General features: G+C 38.4%; 1 long non-coding RNA gene across 2 annotated transcripts; it reads left to right on the forward strand.

Annotated features, from left to right (window-relative positions):
• Positions 1 to 14,428: 14,428 nt before the first annotated feature.
• Positions 14,429 to 14,897, forward strand: LOC149224379 (uncharacterized). Of its 2 annotated transcripts, none has more exons than XR_016249064.1 (2): positions 14,429 to 14,583; positions 14,673 to 14,897. It is a non-coding gene; the product is annotated as an uncharacterized LOC149224379 (long non-coding RNA). The 2 variants fall into 2 exon arrangements; XR_016249063.1 differs by having other exon boundaries at positions 14,736 to 14,897.
• Positions 14,898 to 19,415: the final 4,518 nt, after the last annotated feature.

The raw sequence follows: 19,415 nt of genomic DNA on the forward strand, positions 1-19,415 counted from the left end.
TACAAGCCCAGAATACAATCCCTTCACAGTCGAATAAATTTCTTATACAATCTGTTCACAGTCGAATAAATTTCATTCCACTACAGTCGTCCATGTAACCGTTTTAATTTGTTTCTGACACTACTCAACACTAGATATTTAAATATCAAATCTCCATCTAACCGTAAACATTTTCGACCGACCAAGTTGGGTAAACATTTTTAGTTAAACGTTATTATTTTACCGTAGAAAGGGGAGAAGCAATGGACTTTTAAGGTTAATATTCATATATGGGATGTTTAATGTTCTTTGCATTGATCCCTGAATTTGGTGTGTTTTGACTATTTGGGTGGGTTTTGAGTGGCTAAGGAACCTGGGTTAGTGAAATACAATATTAAGCTCAGTTATGTTATGAAAACTAAGAAGGGTTTGATTGTGGAAAGACTTGGGTGGTAGAGATGTGTTTGGAGATTGTCTTATTTAAAAAAAAAAAATAGTTTTATTGTGGTGAGAAATGGAAAATAACATTTTAGTATGGGAAAGTGGGTAAAAAATGGAAAAAATAGTTTTATTGTGGCTAGACATGGAAAATAACATTCTAGCATGGGAAATTGGGCAAAAAAAGGGATGGGTGGCTTTAAATAGATGTCTGATGTGTAAAATTAATGTAGAAACAATTGATCATTTACTCATAACGTGCCCCTTTCTCAAAATCTATATGGAATGAGATTATTAAGGAAGCATTAGGAAGACCTAAATGGGATAAATTAACTTAGATAAACTATCTATTGCATTATCTAATTAGCTAAACTATAGTAACTTACCAAGAATTTGCTTGTTTATGGGATATTGTGGGAAAAAACTTAATGAATTTTAAAAATAAGAATTGCCCCTTTCTCAAAATCTATATGGAATGAGATTATTAAGGAAGCATTAGGAAGACCTAAATGGGATAAATTAACTTAGATAAACTATCTATTGCATTATCTAATTAGCTAAACTATAGTAACTTACCAAGAATTTGCTTGTTTATGGGATATTGTGGGAAAAAACTTAATGAATTTTAAAAATAAGAATTGCATCCATATTCTAATACACTTGGGCTTCATTAGGGGAGCAATAGCATACCACGTGCATTCATATTGGAGGATATATATTAAGAAAAAATGACATAATATATTGAGCATATAATAGGGCTAAAGGGTTTTTATATTGGCAGGTATAAAAAATGGAGCTCAAGGTTAATGAAAAATTATAAAGGGTCATAAAAATTGTTAATGGAAAAATTGATACCTACAATATCTATTGAAAGTAGGGTTTTTTCAAATTGGCAAAGTGTACTAGATTCGTATTAATACGGGGTTAAATAATGTGATTTTTAGAGGTATTTTCCAATATGTAGTCAAATTAAAGGTATTGTTTAGTATGCCACAAACACACGTGATATGTCAAAGTTTACGTGAGTGAAGTCCTCGTGTTCCAATAGCTCATCATGTCACAACGGCTATGGAAACAAATGAAGATAACCTCAAAAGGAAAAGGACTTGAAGTTTTTTTATGTCATCCATTGAGATTTTATGATGGAGCATGTGAAGGCATTCCAACTATTTATGGTCCAAGTGTGATTCTTTATTTCAAGTATTCAAATTTTGTGCTCTTAAAGTATGCTCCAATACAATGAATCAATAATCGAGCACAATTTTATGTTTTATGGCATATGTTAAAAAGGACCTATATAAAGGTGATTTAAATGCTTTCAAGTATTGGGAGATTCCAAGATTTCATTTCATTGGGAAACTAAAGAATGAAAAAATTGAAATATATGCCTCAATCTTATTGTAACCAAGGTACAAGAAGTAATTATTATAGTTGAAAACATTTTTTCAGCAAATATATCAACAATTCATATCCAAAGAAGACGATATTTCTAAATAAACTTTGATTTTGTAAGTGGATGCCTTGATTACAAGAATTTCGATAGGAATCTTCCATATGAACCTCTATGTTATATTTTTACTATAATTACTAGTGTTTGTTTATGAAGAATAATTCCTTAAGTTTCTACGGATGACTCCCTCATAGTCTTGAATATTTTGTAGGTAAAAAATATTCATAATTGGTGTAGGTTATAACCTTGTATAGTTAATTATTGCAAACTCATTTTCAATAATAAGTAAAATAAAAATAAAAATAAAGGATCAAATGTCACACACATACATTTAACACATATATTTTACCCTGGAAACACAAATAGAGAAAACAAATAAATAAATCAATATATTTGATCTGGATTTAAATAGGAACGCAATAAAACACAGAGATAACCATAAACATAGATATGCAGCGGAAATAATACTTTACTTCATTAATATAGAATATTGAAATATGCTTACAAACAGTAATGGAAATAACCCAGCTAGGGCGATGGTAGCTTATCTCTGAGAAGAGATGTGGTGGCTACATGCCTCTGAACTGTCTTACAATGAGGCTCGAAGGCCTATTTATTGTTGAGAAACAGTAGAAAACCTTTAACATTCCAAAACCTAACCCTAGAAGATGAAACGTCAAACTATGGGCCCCGTTTGGGGGTAAATTGGTACATCAATTTCCCGGGGTCGTAACTTTGGCATACGATCTCCGTTTGACGCATACAATAGCTCGTTAGAAAGATCTATCTGAGCACTACCATTGTTGGAAACGGGCAACATTGGTTCATTCCATGGATCCATGTTGCCCCCGGATTCCCCAAAAAACGTCGTTTAGGGCCTCAAAACGGCTCCGGAAGTTCAGGACCCGAAAAATTGCTAAAAATAGTAAGTTGTGCTACAATTAAGGAAACTGAAAATGCTGAGAAGAACAATGGTGGGGGTCCAGGTGGGCTTGGCAGGTGGCCACCAAGATCCACCTGGATCATTCTTCCCCCCTTAGGAAGCAATGGTCCCCATTGCGTTGAGTTCCTCCATGAGATGAGGAAACTTGTACTGAACCTGGTCCCTAGTGAGCCACTTGCCCTGGTGAAGGAGTTGGCCCGCTTTGACAACTCGATATAGTTGGATATTCTGTTGGCGAGTGTTCTTGATCTGTGTGTCCATGATCCGATCAGTTGCAGCTTGTTCCATGCAATATGGGTTTAATTCTGTGGGTGTGAGCTGTTCTGCAATGTCGGATGTGTCTAGCAATGGTGGAAAGTATGGCCGAAGGCGATCCACATTGAACATTGGGTGCAATCCAAGGAATGGGGGAATGCTGAGCTCAAATGAATTGTCCCACACAGCCTTAGTAATGGTGTAAGGACCGTATCAGAGTGGTCTCAGTTTCCGATAGGCTCCAGTAAGGCGTTCCTTTTGCAGATGCAACCAGACTTTGTCGCCCACCTGAAACTTGTGTGGCACCCGGTGTTGATCATGTCGCTGCTTGTACTTGGCATTCGATTTCTCCAGAATGTCATGGACCTGCTGGCGAATATGTTGGATGTGCTCAATGAAGCTGGTTGCCTTATCTGTTTCGGACTGGACATGAGCTGAAGCTGTGTGAGTAGCTGCAAGTGGCATGGCCACATCAATGGGGCATAGTGGTTGGAATACCAAGCCCACCTGAAAAGGGCTGTGGCCAGTCGAGCTATGAAGAGCTCGGTTGTAGCTGTGTTGAACATAGGGGAGGCTCTCGTTCCATGTGCGTGGATGCTTTGAGTTGTACATGCGCAGAATGTGTACAATAATCCGATTGACAACCTCGGTCTGGCCATCAGTTTAAGGATGGAAGGCTATGGACTTAGTGAGTTTGGTGTCCAGCATTGACCAGAGACTGGACCAAAATGTACTGAGGAACCGACTGTCTTGATCTGAGATGATAGACTGTGGGATCCCAAAGTGCACCCACACTCGTTCGAAGAAGAGTTTAGCAGTGGCTTCTGCTGTGATATTCTTCTTGCAGGCCGCCATAATGGCCATCTTTGAGAACCTATCAACGACCACAAAAACACAATCATTTCCATGCTTAGTGGAAGGAAGCCCTGACATGTAATCCATGGAGATGGATTCCCCAGGTCGACTAGGGGTAGGCAACGGGGTATAGAGGCCTTGCTTCTTGATGGTCGGTTTGGCAATGGTACAGGCAGTACATGATCTGATGTACTTCGCGACATCCTGTCGAAGATTTGGCCAATAGAAATAATTTTGTAGTACTGCCACTGTTTTCTCCACCCCGAAATGTCCAGCAGCTCGATTGTAGTGTGCTTCCCAAACATGGAAAATTTTAGGGGCTAATGTTCGCCCAGTGGGCTAATTTTCCATGATTTTTCCAAAAAAAAGATTCGCCAATTTCCAATTTTATAAAAGACGATTCGCCCAAATTTTAGAATATAAAATTATTTTACCTTAAAAATCGCCAACATTATAGAGAGACTATATATAAAATAATTATAAATTTGATTAATTTTACAAATATATCAATAAACATTTATAATTTGCATATTAGGGATTAGTGAGATTCGCCAATGTTTGAAACTTCATGAAAATTTTCCATCCTTAAAATTTTCCTTGTTCCCAAATCATCTTGGCACGCTCGCTTGAAGGAACACAAAGATGACTTAGGTGGCATAACAGTGCACCTTGGAGGTGAAAATCTGGAACATGCTGACCCCCCACGAGTGTCTGGTATGTCTGGCCAAATTCTCGGTCACTTTTGTAGAGAAGTGGCCAATAAGAGGTCTCGTGCCCACAAGAGTTGAGCACAGTGGTTAACGCCATGATTGGTGGTCGACTGAGGCAATATGCAACATGATTGGTGCTGCCCTTCTTATACTTGATATTCAGATGGAACTGTTGCAGATATGTAAACCACTTCTGATGGCGATCATTCTACAATTTCCCTTGGGTCTGTATGAACTGCAGGGGTCGGTGGTCTGTGTGGATGACTGTTTCCTTCCCCAAAATGTAATGCTTCCATTGTCGGCAGGCCTGCACAATGGAGTACATCTCTTTGTCATAGGTTGGATACTTCCGGACTGTGTCTGAAAGTATTTCACTGTGATATGCCACTGGATGCTCGTGTTGAGTAAGGACTGCACCAATAGCATAGTCAGAGGCATCTGTCTCGACCTCAAATGGTTGTTGTAAATCTGGTAATGTGAGCACTGGTGCCGTACAAAGGTGATCTTTCAATTTCATGAATGCCTTCTGTTGAGATTCAGACCAAAAGAATTTCGCTTTTGCTCCTCCCTTGGTGACTTGACTCAAGGGCCAAGCGATATGAGAAAACCCCAACACGAACCTGCGATAGAAGTTGGCAAGGCCTAGAAAGCTGCAGAGCTCTGTCAGAGTGGTCGGGGATGGCCAATCCCGAATGACTTGGATCTTGGCTGGATCCACATGCACCCGCTGTTCATCAATAATGTATCCCAGATACTGAACCTGCCTCATGCCAAAAGTGCATTTCTCCAAATTGGCACACATCTTGTGTTGCCGCAGTGCTTGAAGAACCTGTCGGATGTGGTGGAGGTGCTCTTCCCAACTCTGGTTGAAGATCAGAGTGTCATCCAAGTATACCACTACAAATGAGTTGGTGAATGGCCGCAAGATGTCATCCATTAGCCTCATGAAGGTTTCAGGAGCATTCGCCAATCCGAAAGGCATGACCAACAATTCGAAGAGGCCCTCCTTGGCTTTGAAGGCAGTCTTCCACACATCAGAGGGTTCGATTGGTACCTGGTGATATCTTGACTTCAGATCGATCTTGCTGAAGTACTTTGCTCCCTTTAGTTGGTCCAAGAGGTCGTCAATCCGTGGGATCGGGTACCTATTACGGACAGTGATCGTGTTCAACGCCCGATAGTCAATACAGAGTCTCTAAGTCCCATCCTTATTCTGTACCAACACGATCGGGCTCCCACAAGGCGATGAACTCGAACGGATGTGACCTTTCTGCAGCAACTCCTGAATCTGCCTCTTGATTTCATCGTTCTCCAGAACCGAACGCCGATAAATTGGTCCATTGGGTAGCGGCGCACCTGGGGTTAGATCGATGGAGTGCTTGACCTGACAGTGCAGAGGAACCCCTGCAGGGGAGGTGAAGATGTCCTCGTACTCCTTCATGATCTTATCCATCTGTAGTTGTCGTGCGGAGGGATCCTGTCTGGAGGTCGTCGCCACCAGCTTCTTCTTTCCTTGAGGGCGGATCATCAGGAAAACAAACTTCCCAGTCTTGGAAATGAGCTTACTACATTGTTTTGCAGTAATCAAAGAGATGGCGGTAGGCGGTGCTACCTCTGGTATCCTGTACAACTTATTCCCCAATGTAACAATAACAGCCCGGGGCCTTGATTCATACACAGCATGTCGCTTCCACAAGTATGGTTGTCCTAATAATACATCACAAACTTCAAGGGGAGCGATGTCACACAATACCTCATCCGTGAAAGGCTTGATGTTGTATGGAAGGCGACATTGTTGGCTCACGCGAAGATCCCGCCCTTGGTGAAGCCACCCGATGGTGTATGGTTGTGGATGTGCTGTGGTCGCTAAGCCCAACCGCTTCACGACCTCCGCCGAAATGAGGTTCTTTTGGCTCCCGCTATCGACAATGAACTGTAGCGGGGAGCCCTTTACCCACATCTGGGAGTGGAAGAGACGCTCCTCCTCCTCTGGATCTTCGGGTTCATTTTTCTGGATCTTGGCGGTAGCAACAGTGGCATTGGGATCCGCGTCAATGATTTGCTTCCCTTTTTCGTTCCCCTTGTCGGGTTCTGACTCAGAGTCGAAATATGCATCTGATTCTGGACCCTTTAGCTCGGCCACCAGTGACTGCTTAGCCCGACACTCACTGGTGTTGTGAGTGGAGCTCTTATGGAACTCACACCATTTTCCCGTGTCCTTTTTCGTCTTCGCGGTGCCGTTCTTTGTTACAGCTTTGGCGGGTTGTCTTGGGCTGCCGTGCCTTGCCTTTGCCCTTTGTTCTGAGTTTTAGGGGCACCTTTCCCTTGCTTCAGATTCGCAGATCCAAAGTCTCGCTTCTTTTGTTTAAACTTCTGCTCGACCTTGACGGCATATCGGTATGCTGTGCCGAGTGAGGAGATGTTCAGGAATTGTATTTCTTCCTGAATGTACTTGTGCAAGCAGCCGCGGTATTTGAGTATCAAATGCTGCTCCGTATCCTTGATACCCAACTTTGTACGAAGGGTATGGAAAAGATTGGTGAACTCCGGCACGTCTTGGTCCCTTCCCTACCGCAGCGTGGTCCATTTTATGTATTCATCCTCATAGCTTCCGACAGGGTAGTACTGCTCCTTGATGGCCTCGCGGAATGAATTCCAGGTGGGTGTGGCTGAAAATAGTGAGCCGGTAGTTTCATCCTTCTGCTCACAGTAGGTTTCCCACCAGTCCTTGACGTGGGGGGCTGCTTTGAGAAGAGCGAAAACAATCTTTTCTCGACTTGAAAATTCATGAACAGAAAAATACCCTTCTAGCAGATTTAACCATTTATCTACCGCATCTGCATCTATTTTACCCTCGAAGATGGGGATTTCAAAATTAACTTGTACCTTAAAGGGCGTGGCGGCATTTCCAGAGTAGCTGCTAGAAGCCGAAGCGTCGCTTCTGGGTAGCCGCTGAAGGATCTGGGCGAAACTGTCCATCATCGCGTTCCGTTGTCGCTCGAGGGCTTCTTCGAGCAAGATTTTGATAGGATCTCCTGCCCCCTCGTCTTTCTTCTCGTCCGCCATGGGAGGCCGTCGGGATTTGCGAGGCTGGTCTTGCAAAGGTTCGACCAGTTCAAGCCCTAACTCCTTATATCCCGACCTCGTTGGGGACATGCAAAGAAAAACAGAGAAAAAGCAGACCGCTCTGATACCACTGATCCGGATTTAAACAGGAACGCAATAAAACACAGAGATAACCATAAACATAGATATGCAGCGGAAATAATACTTTACTTCATTAATATAGAATACTGAAATATGCTTACAAACAGTAATGGAAATAACCCAGCTAGGGCGATGGTAGCTTATCTCTGAGAAGAGATGTGGTGGCTACATGCCTCTGAACTGTCTTACAATGAGGCTCGAAGGCCTATTTATTGTTGAGAAACAGTAGAAAACCTTTAACATTCCAAAACCTAACCCTAGAAGATGAAACGCCAAACTATGGGCCCCATTTGGGGGTAAATTGGTACATCAATTTCCCGGGGTCGTAAATTTGGTATACGATCTCCGTTTGACGCATACAATAGCTCGTTAGAAAGATCTATCTGAGCACTACCATTGTTGGAACGGGCAACATCGGTCCATTACATGGACCCATGTTGCCCCTGGATTCCCCAAAAAACTTCGTTTAGGGCCTCAAAATGGCTCCGGAAGTTCAGGACCCGAAAAGCTGCTAAAAATAGTAAGTTGTGCTACAATTAAGGAAACTGAAAATGCTGAGAAGAACAATGGTGGGGGTCCAGGTGGGCTTGGCAGGTGGCCACCAAGATCCACCTGGATCAATATTATGTTTTTGTAGTGTTACAATACAATATGTATATCTGATGGAATCCATAAATGGTCAATCCTTTTACTTTAGATTAGAATACAGCTATATTTCCTTAATTGTATTTACAAAACCATGGGTTGAACTACTACATGCTACAAAACCACTAAAAGTGAAAAAATGTTTTTTGAAAAATCTAGAAAAGATGAAAAATATTGCCCTTCTCTTTCAAGGGAATTGTCCCCTAAACCCTCTATAGCGGGAATCCTATCCTCCTTATGAGCCACCAAGCAAGGTGGCCTTTCCTCCCGTTATGACACCCCCCTTACGTTTGATGTAATGAATCACACATCAAGATAGTCTTCAAAAAATATAACATACACCAACATTCTCCCACTAGGTGTTTTATTTACATACAAGGGGTCACAGAAGTACATGATCAACAATCTAGGGTAGTAATGCCCATTTTCTCTACATTAAAAGAACCTATCAATGCTCATAGATTGTGTTAATGAATTTGCAACATTATTTAAAGTGTTCACGTTTACTAGTAGCATCTTCTTGTCTTCAATGATATCTCTCATAAAGTGGTATTATTCATTGAAATGGTTTATCTTAGAATGATAATATAGGTTTTTCATTAGGAATATTATACTCTCACCCTTGCAATTTGTTCTTATATATTACTATAGAAAAGAACTACCTGAAACAATGTTTATAACCATTTTACTTCCTTGTTTGCATAAGTGGCTACCATGTGTTTAGATTCTATAGTTGTGAGATCCATTACAAACCATCTCTTGCTCATCCAACAAATTTCTCTTCCAAATAGGTTAAAAATATACCCACTTGTAGATCTTCAATGATCTAGATCTCTATCCCTATCTGCATCTACAAAGCCATGTATATCCAACTATCTATGCAATCCTAGTCTTCCTTGGTAGCATAATCCACAGCTAAAAGTTCCACATCAATGCATGAAAATGCTCTTTACTCTTATCCAATGCTCCTTGGTTTTGACATCTACATAAACAATACTCCTACTACATGTGAAATGTCTAGACATGTACAAATAACCACATATATCAAATTTTCGTTGACACTAGTGTAAGAAACACGGGACATTTCTTTTTCCTATTCCTATTTCCTAAGAGACTGATATACAGATAACTTTACACCTATAAGAATTTGGAACTTTATTAAATCATATTCCTCTATATTAATATTTGCAATATTGTCTTGACATACTTCCTCTTATTTAACTATAATTTCTTGTTTTTCTTGTCTATTTTAATTTCCATGTCCAAAATGATATTTTTAGGATTAATATCGTTCATGTGAAATTTACAGGAAAATTGGGTTTTCACCTCCTAGATGATTTCCCTGTCATTTCCAATCAACAACATATCATCTACATACAAGACCAAATAAATAAGATAATCACCGACACATTTGAGATACACATAGTGATCTTCTTTGCTCTTTGTGAATCCAAGTTCTGATATATAAGTAACTATCAAGTTTTTGATACCACATACTTGGTAATTATTTTAATCCAAAAAATAATAGATATTCCTTCTATCATACCATTACTAAGTAGTACTTGGAATATCTTCTCTCACATGTGTTAATCTTTAATGCCACAACACAGTTTTTTCTCTAGAAACTATAGGATTTTTTTCTCCTTTTTATCCACTCTCAAGAACAATGGAGCTATTGAAACCATCAATAATATTTCTTCCCATCAACATATACAAAGTTCCAACTTGAAATTCCTCAATAATAAGATTATCCTCGAACCATCCTACATGCGTCCTTTTCAAACATTATTTTTACACGGGCATCACTCATATTTCTTACAGAAATCAAATTTCATGCCAATTTTATGATGTTTGGAACATAAGTGAATGCTATAATCCTTCCATCCATGAGCTTCATCTTCACCTTTCCCCATCCTATTATTTTGGCTATATATTCATCTCCTAGGAAAAAACCACCTCCAAAATAGATTTCATGCATGCAAAACCACTCTCTGTTAGGAGTCGTGTGAAAAACATAGATTTAGTTAACCAACTATGCCTCATGGTTTATAGGTATCCTTGAATAATCCAAGTGCATGTCCACTCCTTCATCTGAGGATGCCTTTTCTTCTATATAAAGAATGTCATTGGATCCTCTCCCTTTCTCAAAACCTTTTGATCCATAGTATTTCTCATAATAGCCTTCTTTTCCGCATCTACAATGTATCATTATGAATTTTCCTAGAGACTTACATCTTCCTCTAGAGTTAGATCTCCCACTTGAGGCATTATTTTGATTTCTATTATAGGAGAATTCTCTTATAGAAAAGGCATATTTATTGAAACTCTCCATGCTTTTATGTTCATCTTCTCCAATTAAAAGGATGACAATATTCCATCGAAACTTAAAGTAGTTGAATTACTACTTATGGAAATAGCTAGATTATCCCAAAATCTTGTTAATTGTTTTAAGTAGAAAATATACAATGCCACATAGACGTTTTACATAGATATTCTACCCTTGAAACATAAAATGAGAAAATGAGAAATATTTTTTAGTGTATTATGTTTTTACAGTCTCAACATATAATATGTATATCATTTGAAATATATAAACCACAAACGCATTTACCCTATAGTATAATATAATCATAGTTCCTTAACTAAAATTATAAAACCATGAGAAGAACCGCCATGCATCATAGAACTATAAAAATCAAAATCCATGTGAAGAAAAATACCAAAAATAGATGCAAAAAACTTCTCGATTTTTCTTTCTGAGGGCACTAACCTTGAACCTCTATGCATGGGAGCTTCCACCACCCTACAACCCACCATGTAGGGTAGCCTTACCCCACATGTAGCTTTACCATAGATACTAACATGACAAAACATGCACGGGGATAGTCATGCAATGATTATAATGCATACACAATAGTTAGTCACTATTATCTTTTGATACATAAAAGGAAAACTAAATTAAATAGAATTAGTCTTTCAATATTGCATATATATAGGGAAGAAAAAGACTCGTTCATTTTTTATTACTCAGAATAATATGATGTGTATTTTGATTTAAACCTCTTAATTGTAAAATATAAATCTATTTTCTTTTAAACAAATCTAGAAGGGAATAAGACATAAAACACCCAAAAAAGAAAGAATTTGCAAAGCTTTAAATTTTTTTTCTTGGTTTTACCCATAGGGGATTTGAAGCTTAAATGTTATATTTTAAATAAAAGTTCATAACATGTTAATCGTCAATTAAGATTCCTCTTCTGGGCACAAAGTTTGCAATTATAACAAGGTACAAGTCAAGAAATATGTTTTCTTAGACTACAATACCTATGTAGAGAGCATAGGGGCTTCATTCAACAAACCTTTGACCTATCACATGCATTCGTGGCATACTAAACAATACCATTAATTTAACTACATATTGGAAAATAAATCTAGAAACCACATTAGTTAACCCTCTACCAATATGAACCTAGTACACCTTCTAAATTTAAAAACCCCATTTTTTCACTAGATATTATAGGTATTCATCTTTTCATCAACAATTTTTGTACCCCTTTATATTTTTTCATTAACTTTGAGCTTCATTTTTTATACCTGTCAATATAAAAACCTTTTACCCCCTATTATATGCTCTATATATTATGTTATTTTTTCCTCAATATATATCCCCGAATATGAACACACGTGGTATGGTATGCTCCTCAAGTGAGGCCCCCATGGAAAAGAGAAGATTTCATTTCATAAAATTTTTAATACCACATATATTTATAATGTTTCAACCAATGAAAAATCAAATTAATCTTACTGATATTATTTGCAAGCTATTTGATCTTACAATATTCAACATGATAAAACATAATAGTTATTTTTTCTTTGTTAATGCCATTTCCTTTGCTAATCCCTAATAAATAGATTTTTGATATAGATATATACTAGTGACCACCCCCCATTCTATTATTAGTCCCTGCCATCTGGCATCCGGCAGGGACTATAGTAATCGTTCCGGACGGAGATAGCATTAGTTCTTAGGTGTTATTCGGTTGTTCTCCTAAAGTTTGGAAATGCTGTGTGCGGGGATATGCCGACCTAAGCTAAGTTTCATTCGCACCTCAGGCTTCGCGATCTTATTTGGCCTCTTCCCGAGGCGGAAGATGCTCGAGCATAGCTTAAAAGAAATAAGCCCGGTGCATTTTCGTCGCTAACCGTCACCAGTCTGGTTTTAATGTTAACATTACTTCGATTCCTATTATCTGCCCGGGTATGCGAAGGTTTCGTAAGGTTTCGTGTTCCCTGTTTCAAGGTTGTGCATTGGCAGCTGGTGCATGCGATGGTTCAACAGCTGTCGGGGTAAGGCAGTGGAACTGCTCGATCTCAATATGATGCTGGTAGCTCTGGATCCGTATAACCTGAACCTGGTCCTGTCACTGCTGTGGAGATTGAATGAAAACCAATGCTCTCTTTGCTATCACCTCCCCCGGAGACGGATCCTTTAGTTCGAAAGCCTATTGATTCGGAATCAGTTGTATTTGAACCAGTGGTTGGGCTAGCTCTGGTAGTAGCTTTCTGTCTAGCTCACGAGAGTTGCTTTCAGGTATGGCGGCCTCTATGAACTACCCCTTTACTTTAGTTACTTTTTCACCTGCTAGAAGAACTAGATCTGGTAGCGGAGCCCTGTATCTTCACCTTCTTTCAGACAGGATTTCATATTAATTTCATATTAGTGGAGCTGCTTGCTGCTTTTGAAATAGATCTTGCTAGGAATAAAGGGCATATGAAAAAATTACCTAGACTGGGGCGAGTCTTACATCCGACTGGCACCGGTACTACCCACAACTCCATTTTCAGAGATCTCATGATGCTGGAAAATCAATTGCCGCTCTTTCTTTTGCAAAATCTTTTGGAGTTGCAATTGGGTTCTAGAGCCAAGGCAGAAGAGAGGCTGTCGAGCTTGCTGAGGCTTGTGTGCCAAGAATTATTGCCTTTCAGCTTCAAGTTGCCGGAGGATTCAAAGCTCCATATAAACGAGAAAGGGCATGTGCTTGAGGTACTGTATTACGCTATCGTCCCTGCTTCCAGCAATCAAAATTTAACTTCAACTGAGGAGGGGAAAGATACGGTTGATACAGAGAACATGTCAACCGTTACACAGGCTTTCAGTTTGCTGTGGAAGACTTTGTCCTCTATTAAGGTAGGTCCCTTTCGATTTCTTACAGATTTGCCTCAGCGATTGCTGAACGGGAGGCCTCTACGATTTCTGATGAAGTTGCCCTTACATCTTCTTTCTATTATTGGGAATCTGCCTACTCTGAGTGCTCTGAAGAAACCCTTGTCTCTTTTTGTCGATCAAGATGAGATGAAATCCGAGGAGGAGGATGCAGAGGGAGTCGAAAAGGGGGAGGGCCAAGAATCCACCGAAAAGATATTCGGGTCATGGAAATTCCTTTCTCTGGTAGCTGCAGCAATAATTTTGGCGGTGATACGGAATGTTTTTTTAGCAACTGAAGAGGGATTTATGTCTCTTGTGACAAATGCTTGGTCCACAAAACGACAGCTTGCAGCAGTTGGTTCTTGCTGTTTAGTTGGTCTTGTGTACAAGAAGACACTTTACGTTGCTAACATGTGGCCACGTTTCTTTGCGCATGCAACATTTGGCAGCCTGTCGTATTCATTTTTCTAACCGGCATATTCACTTTACTAATAATTTTAATGAACTTCAATTTATGTTTAAATATAATAAATTACTTGGTTGAAAAATAACACGGTTAATAGACGGCCAATTAATTCTTGTCTTCTTGATACAAACAACTCACATATTGTTGTAGTTCTTTTGCTCTGCCTCCTTAGTCATGGATTTCCTGAACTTTGATGGGCCACGAAAGCTTTGGCCAATTAATTCTTGTGTTTTTTATACAAACAACTCAACACAACTTGCATCAGGAAAGCTGGTACTGAGCTCCCAAGCCATTGTGCGAAAGAATGTGGATGTCAAATAAGCATCGAGGAACAACTACTTTGGTGAGACAGTTTCAAGGAATGCCCTTAGCTGGACAACATTCCTTCTTGCCTGTTGTTGGAGCCTCCACCAGAACCACTATACCAGGGTAATATGATTGTCAATGCTGATGTTAAGTTGTGATTTTAGTTTAAGGTTTGTAAATATATTATCTTACTCTCTGTATGGTTCATGCAGAATGCCAATTATCTTTAGCTTCATTGTGGATTGACAAATCTGTGGGCATTTTTGGTTTTGAAGGGCTGTTGCCAGTGTTTCTGAAAAGCCAGCAGGCGCACAGCTGACAATTTTCTATTCTGGCTCAGTAAATGTTTATGATGATGTTCCTGCAGACAAGGTATGCCCAAATAAGGTTACATGAACTTTGCAATATGTAAATTCAAATTGAGATACCATTTTTTTAGATGGTTGATTCAAACATCTCAAATGATTTTAATTAAGATTGGTTCAAAAAAGGCAAGGTTACCAGGGTTTATAGGACTACTCTTTATTTCTCTGTCATGAAGCTATGTCATTAGGTGACAAGTGGGTATTACTATTGTTATACTCTTTTTTTTATTTGGAGGTCTCTTTAGTATGAGAGCATTTGCATTTATATAATCGGTGCAGTTAAATTTCTACAGCATTGAGTAAATGAAACTGTTGATGGCAGGCTCAAGCAATTATGTTTTTAGCTGGCAATGGAAATTTCTGGTAGGTACAGACTGATGAACTAGCTAGTCTTGAACTTCTGTAGCATGTTAGTGAATTCGTATTGGGTTGTACTGTCGTAAACTCTCATTATGTATGCCTGATTTAGTCTCTTTATAACCCCAGCAGTACCACAAGTGCGTAAAGCATCGCTTGCTCGATTTCTTGAAAAGCGAAAAGAAAGGTATTTGGGCATCTGGCATTTTATTTTTTGAACTTGTAGTTCATGCATTTGTCTTTGTTTCTAAAACCATTGTCCTTGCGTGTTTCTCAATTCCAGAGTCTGTACAAAGGCACCTTATCAAACAAAGAAATCATCTGAGGATTCTTCTCATGGAGAGATACCTCTCAGTCCTAGTCATTCCTCTACACCACCTATGGATGGATGCAAGCAACTGCATAACGAGTTTATGACAAGGTCAGAAGAGAAGGTATCTTGTCTTGTTAAGGATCAACATGAGCAACTATGGCCAGTAAAAGTCGAGAAGAATGAGATTAAAGAACGTCAGCTACAACTCACATGAGACACAGTCAGTTCTTTTCGTTTCAATTTTTCCATTAGCACAATTGTATTATTCATTGTTAACTTCGCAGTTTTCTTCCAGAAAGCAGCTTGTAACATGAATTTATATGTATCCTAGAGAGATTAATTTGAGATGGTTTTGAGTTCATTTAATTTGAATTTAGGTGTGCTAACTATGTCAAAAAAGCAGGCAATTCAGTTGTATCTTGAATTTCCTACTAAACTGTGGGTTTGTCATTGAGAAGATGAACTTTTATAATGAAGCAGCTGCTGAAATAACCAACTTTCTGATATTTTCAACTCGATTTCTTGAAAAGCGAAAAGAAAGGTATTTGGGCATCTGGCATTTTATTTTTTGAACTTGTAGTTCATGCATTTGTCTTTGTTTCTAAAACCATTGTCCTTTGCGTGTTTCTCAATTCCAGAGTCTGTACAAAGGCACCTTATCAAACAAAGAAATCATCTGAGGATTCTTCTCATGGAGAGATACCTCTCAGTCCCAGTCATTCCTCTACACCACCTGTGGATGGATGCAAGCAACTGCATAACGAGTTTATGACAAGGTCAGAAGAGGAGGTATCTTGTCTTGTTAAGGATCAACATGAGCAACTATGGCCAGTAAAAGTCGAGAAGAATGAGATTAAAGAACGTCAGCTACAACTCACATGAGACACAATCAGTTCTTTTCGTTTCAATTTTTCCATTAGCACAATTGTATTATTCATTGTTAACTTCGCAGTTTTCTTCCAGAAAGCAGCTTGTAACATGAATTTATATGTATCCTAGAGAGATTAATTTGAGACGGTTTTGAGTTCATTTAATTTGAATTTAGGTGTGCTAACTATGTCAAAAAAACAGGAAAATGGCTTTTCTGGCCCTCTTCCATGTTAGGATCCACAGTTCTTCCAATGGCTGTCATCGCAAGTGCCGTGTTCGCTCCCTATCTTATCTATGCCATTGAGTGAGCAGTTTTAAAGACCTTGTTCTACCTGTTTATGTGACTATTCTAGCACCCTTAATTTGAACGAAGTCATTCATGGATGCCTATGATGATTGTGTTGTTTCGAGGTAACAGGCAGCGGCTTTCATTGTTCTCTTTTGATTTATGGCTTAACTTATGTCGGCTATCATTCATGATCACTACCCTGAATATTGCCTATTTCAGCTACATTGCCTAGTATTTTGCTAATTCATCATACGTATTTAGTAGTTCATAGGGTAGTCAGTTGTAGTTATCAAATGCCCTTGACACTGAGGTGGCTTTATCTTTCTATGGTTTAGGCATCGATGGCACAGGATTTCTTGTTATTGTATAAAATTTGGATTTTGTCTTTGTTTGTGTGCACTTTTTTTACAACAAAATTGAAACCCTTCATTTGAGCTTGCAAATTCTTGTCTCCAGATCGTTAGACAAAACAATTTCTTCTCTTGAAATGGAATTAGCAGTTGCTCGGACTGAAAAATCAGCCAACCTCAATGGGTCACCTGTTCTTGAGAAGCCTGATGGACAAGGCCCTGAGGTACGCCAGAAGGCATTTGTTGTGATTGGAATCAATACAGCTTTTAGCAGTAGAAAGCTGAGCTCCTTTGAAATCAACATATTTAAAGGGCAGGAGCACATCCATTTCAGAAGATGTTTTGGAATATTCAACTGGGTACATTAAAGATTAATTATCTCTAGGGGTTCTTTGTAACGTCGATGCATGTATTGGCGAAAGCTGCTCATGCTCTTTAGAAAACGGAGCTGTTTTACATGAATTATGTTCCCATCTTTACCAACACATGGGTGCTTCGAAAAATACTTATATGCCTCGTCTGCTGCGACAGAGTTACGCAATGGATTTTCAACAGATGATGCGACGTGATAAACAAAGAGACCGCTCTGGTATGCATGTGTGACCATAGCTACGATCATTGAGTTTACAACCATATCTGCGGGAATCTGTTAAACATTAAACGAACAATATCAAATCTAAATACTGAGCAGTCTATGTATTTACGAACAACAACATAGCTAGGGGACCTTATGCGAGAAGGAATTGAACAATCTTGTCGTATAATTATTCGGACGTCTGTTCCCATCTTTACCAACACATGGGTGCTTCGAAAAATACTTATATGCCTCGTTTGCTGCGACAGAGTTACGCAATGGATTTGCAACAGATCATGTGACGTGATAAACAAAGAGACCGTTCTGGTATGCATGTGCGACCATAGCTACGATCATTGCGTTTACAACCATATCTACGGGAATCTGTTAAACATCAAACGAACAATATCAAATCTAAATACTGAGCAATCTATGTATTTACGAACAACAACATAGCTAGCGGACCTTGGACGTCGGCTCTGCTCCATATGACCCTACCCCTAGGCAGGGACTAGTTGCCTTGCAACTCATCTTGTTTTAGAATAGTTCCACATTTTAGTAGTTATACTATCAATTTTTTTAGTCCTAAACTCCAGGTGCATTTTCAAGTATTTCCCTTGAATTTTCAGCAATTAAGATATTCCACGCAATTAAAGAGTAAATTTTTATTCCTTATATCAAATGCATAAATGAGGAGAGGTAGTTATTTATGGCCTTATAAACGCATATAACATGGATTAAGCCTTGTAAAAATCTAAAATTATCCCTAAATAAAATTCCTATGCAAATTTCACACCCTTAGGAAGTTGACATATCGACTAGTTTCCATGGTACTTGCATTATTTTTGTCCCCTTATATCTTAATTTTAAGATTTTGAGTATTTAAGGTTTTTTCTTTTTTGGTATTGTTACATCATGGTTCAAGTGAAATATTGGCCACTTGTAATGTCTTCTTTTGAATAAGTATAACTGCTACATCTATATTGAAGGATAAACTACCACCATTCTCGATTTCCTGTATTGCTTTACATTGTTTTATACATAATTTGGGTTTAATTATATTATTGTACTCTCTAAAATACCTCCAAGCTCTTCGATTTTTATTTATACCCTATTTTTTCTCTATATATAGTCCAAAATATTGGTATTAGAGAAAATGTCTTGTTATTACTTCGATGTCCATGTCTCCAACAAGGATAGTGTATACGGAATTAGGCAGTAGACTAGCTACACTTGGGGAAGATAACTCTTGGTTGTATTATAAAATTTCAATGAAAAATAAAAGAGAGATGATGGAAATGGATATCCTAAGATCAAGTTGTTTCTTAAAGAATCCCTCATGCAATAGATAAATTACATGATGCATAGTTTTATATAGATCCTTCAATAATTATAAATGGTTCTTTCTACAAGAAATAATTGCAAAGGTGTGACACCTTTTAATGTACATTTTAATTTTAAAATTCCTTTACTTGAAGATAATTAATGCAATATGTGAATAAAAATTTTAGTGGATGTGTACCTTCAAAATCCTTTAATTATAGCATATTATCTTGTAAAATCCTCAATAGGATAGTTTGGATGAATGAAAGAATTAGTCAATGGAAAATTACATTGATACAACTATTGGGCCCTATATTTATGCTCTAATAAGCATTCATTATTAGTTTCATTGTTATATTACGAGGTTAGCTATAAAATTTCATGGTATATATATATATATATATATATATATATATATATATATATATAGGTGTGTGTCTGTGTCTGTGTCTCCTTTACATGTGTATGTGTGTGTATCCTTTGCATGTGTGTGTGTGTGTGTCCTTTGTGTGTG

Source organism: Pinus tabuliformis, chromosome Q, assembly GCF_031772625.1.
Source record: "Pinus tabuliformis cultivar Carrire ecotype Pingquan chromosome Q, CPIR1, whole genome shotgun sequence".
Classification (NCBI taxonomy): Eukaryota; Viridiplantae; Streptophyta; class Pinopsida; order Pinales; family Pinaceae; genus Pinus; species Pinus tabuliformis.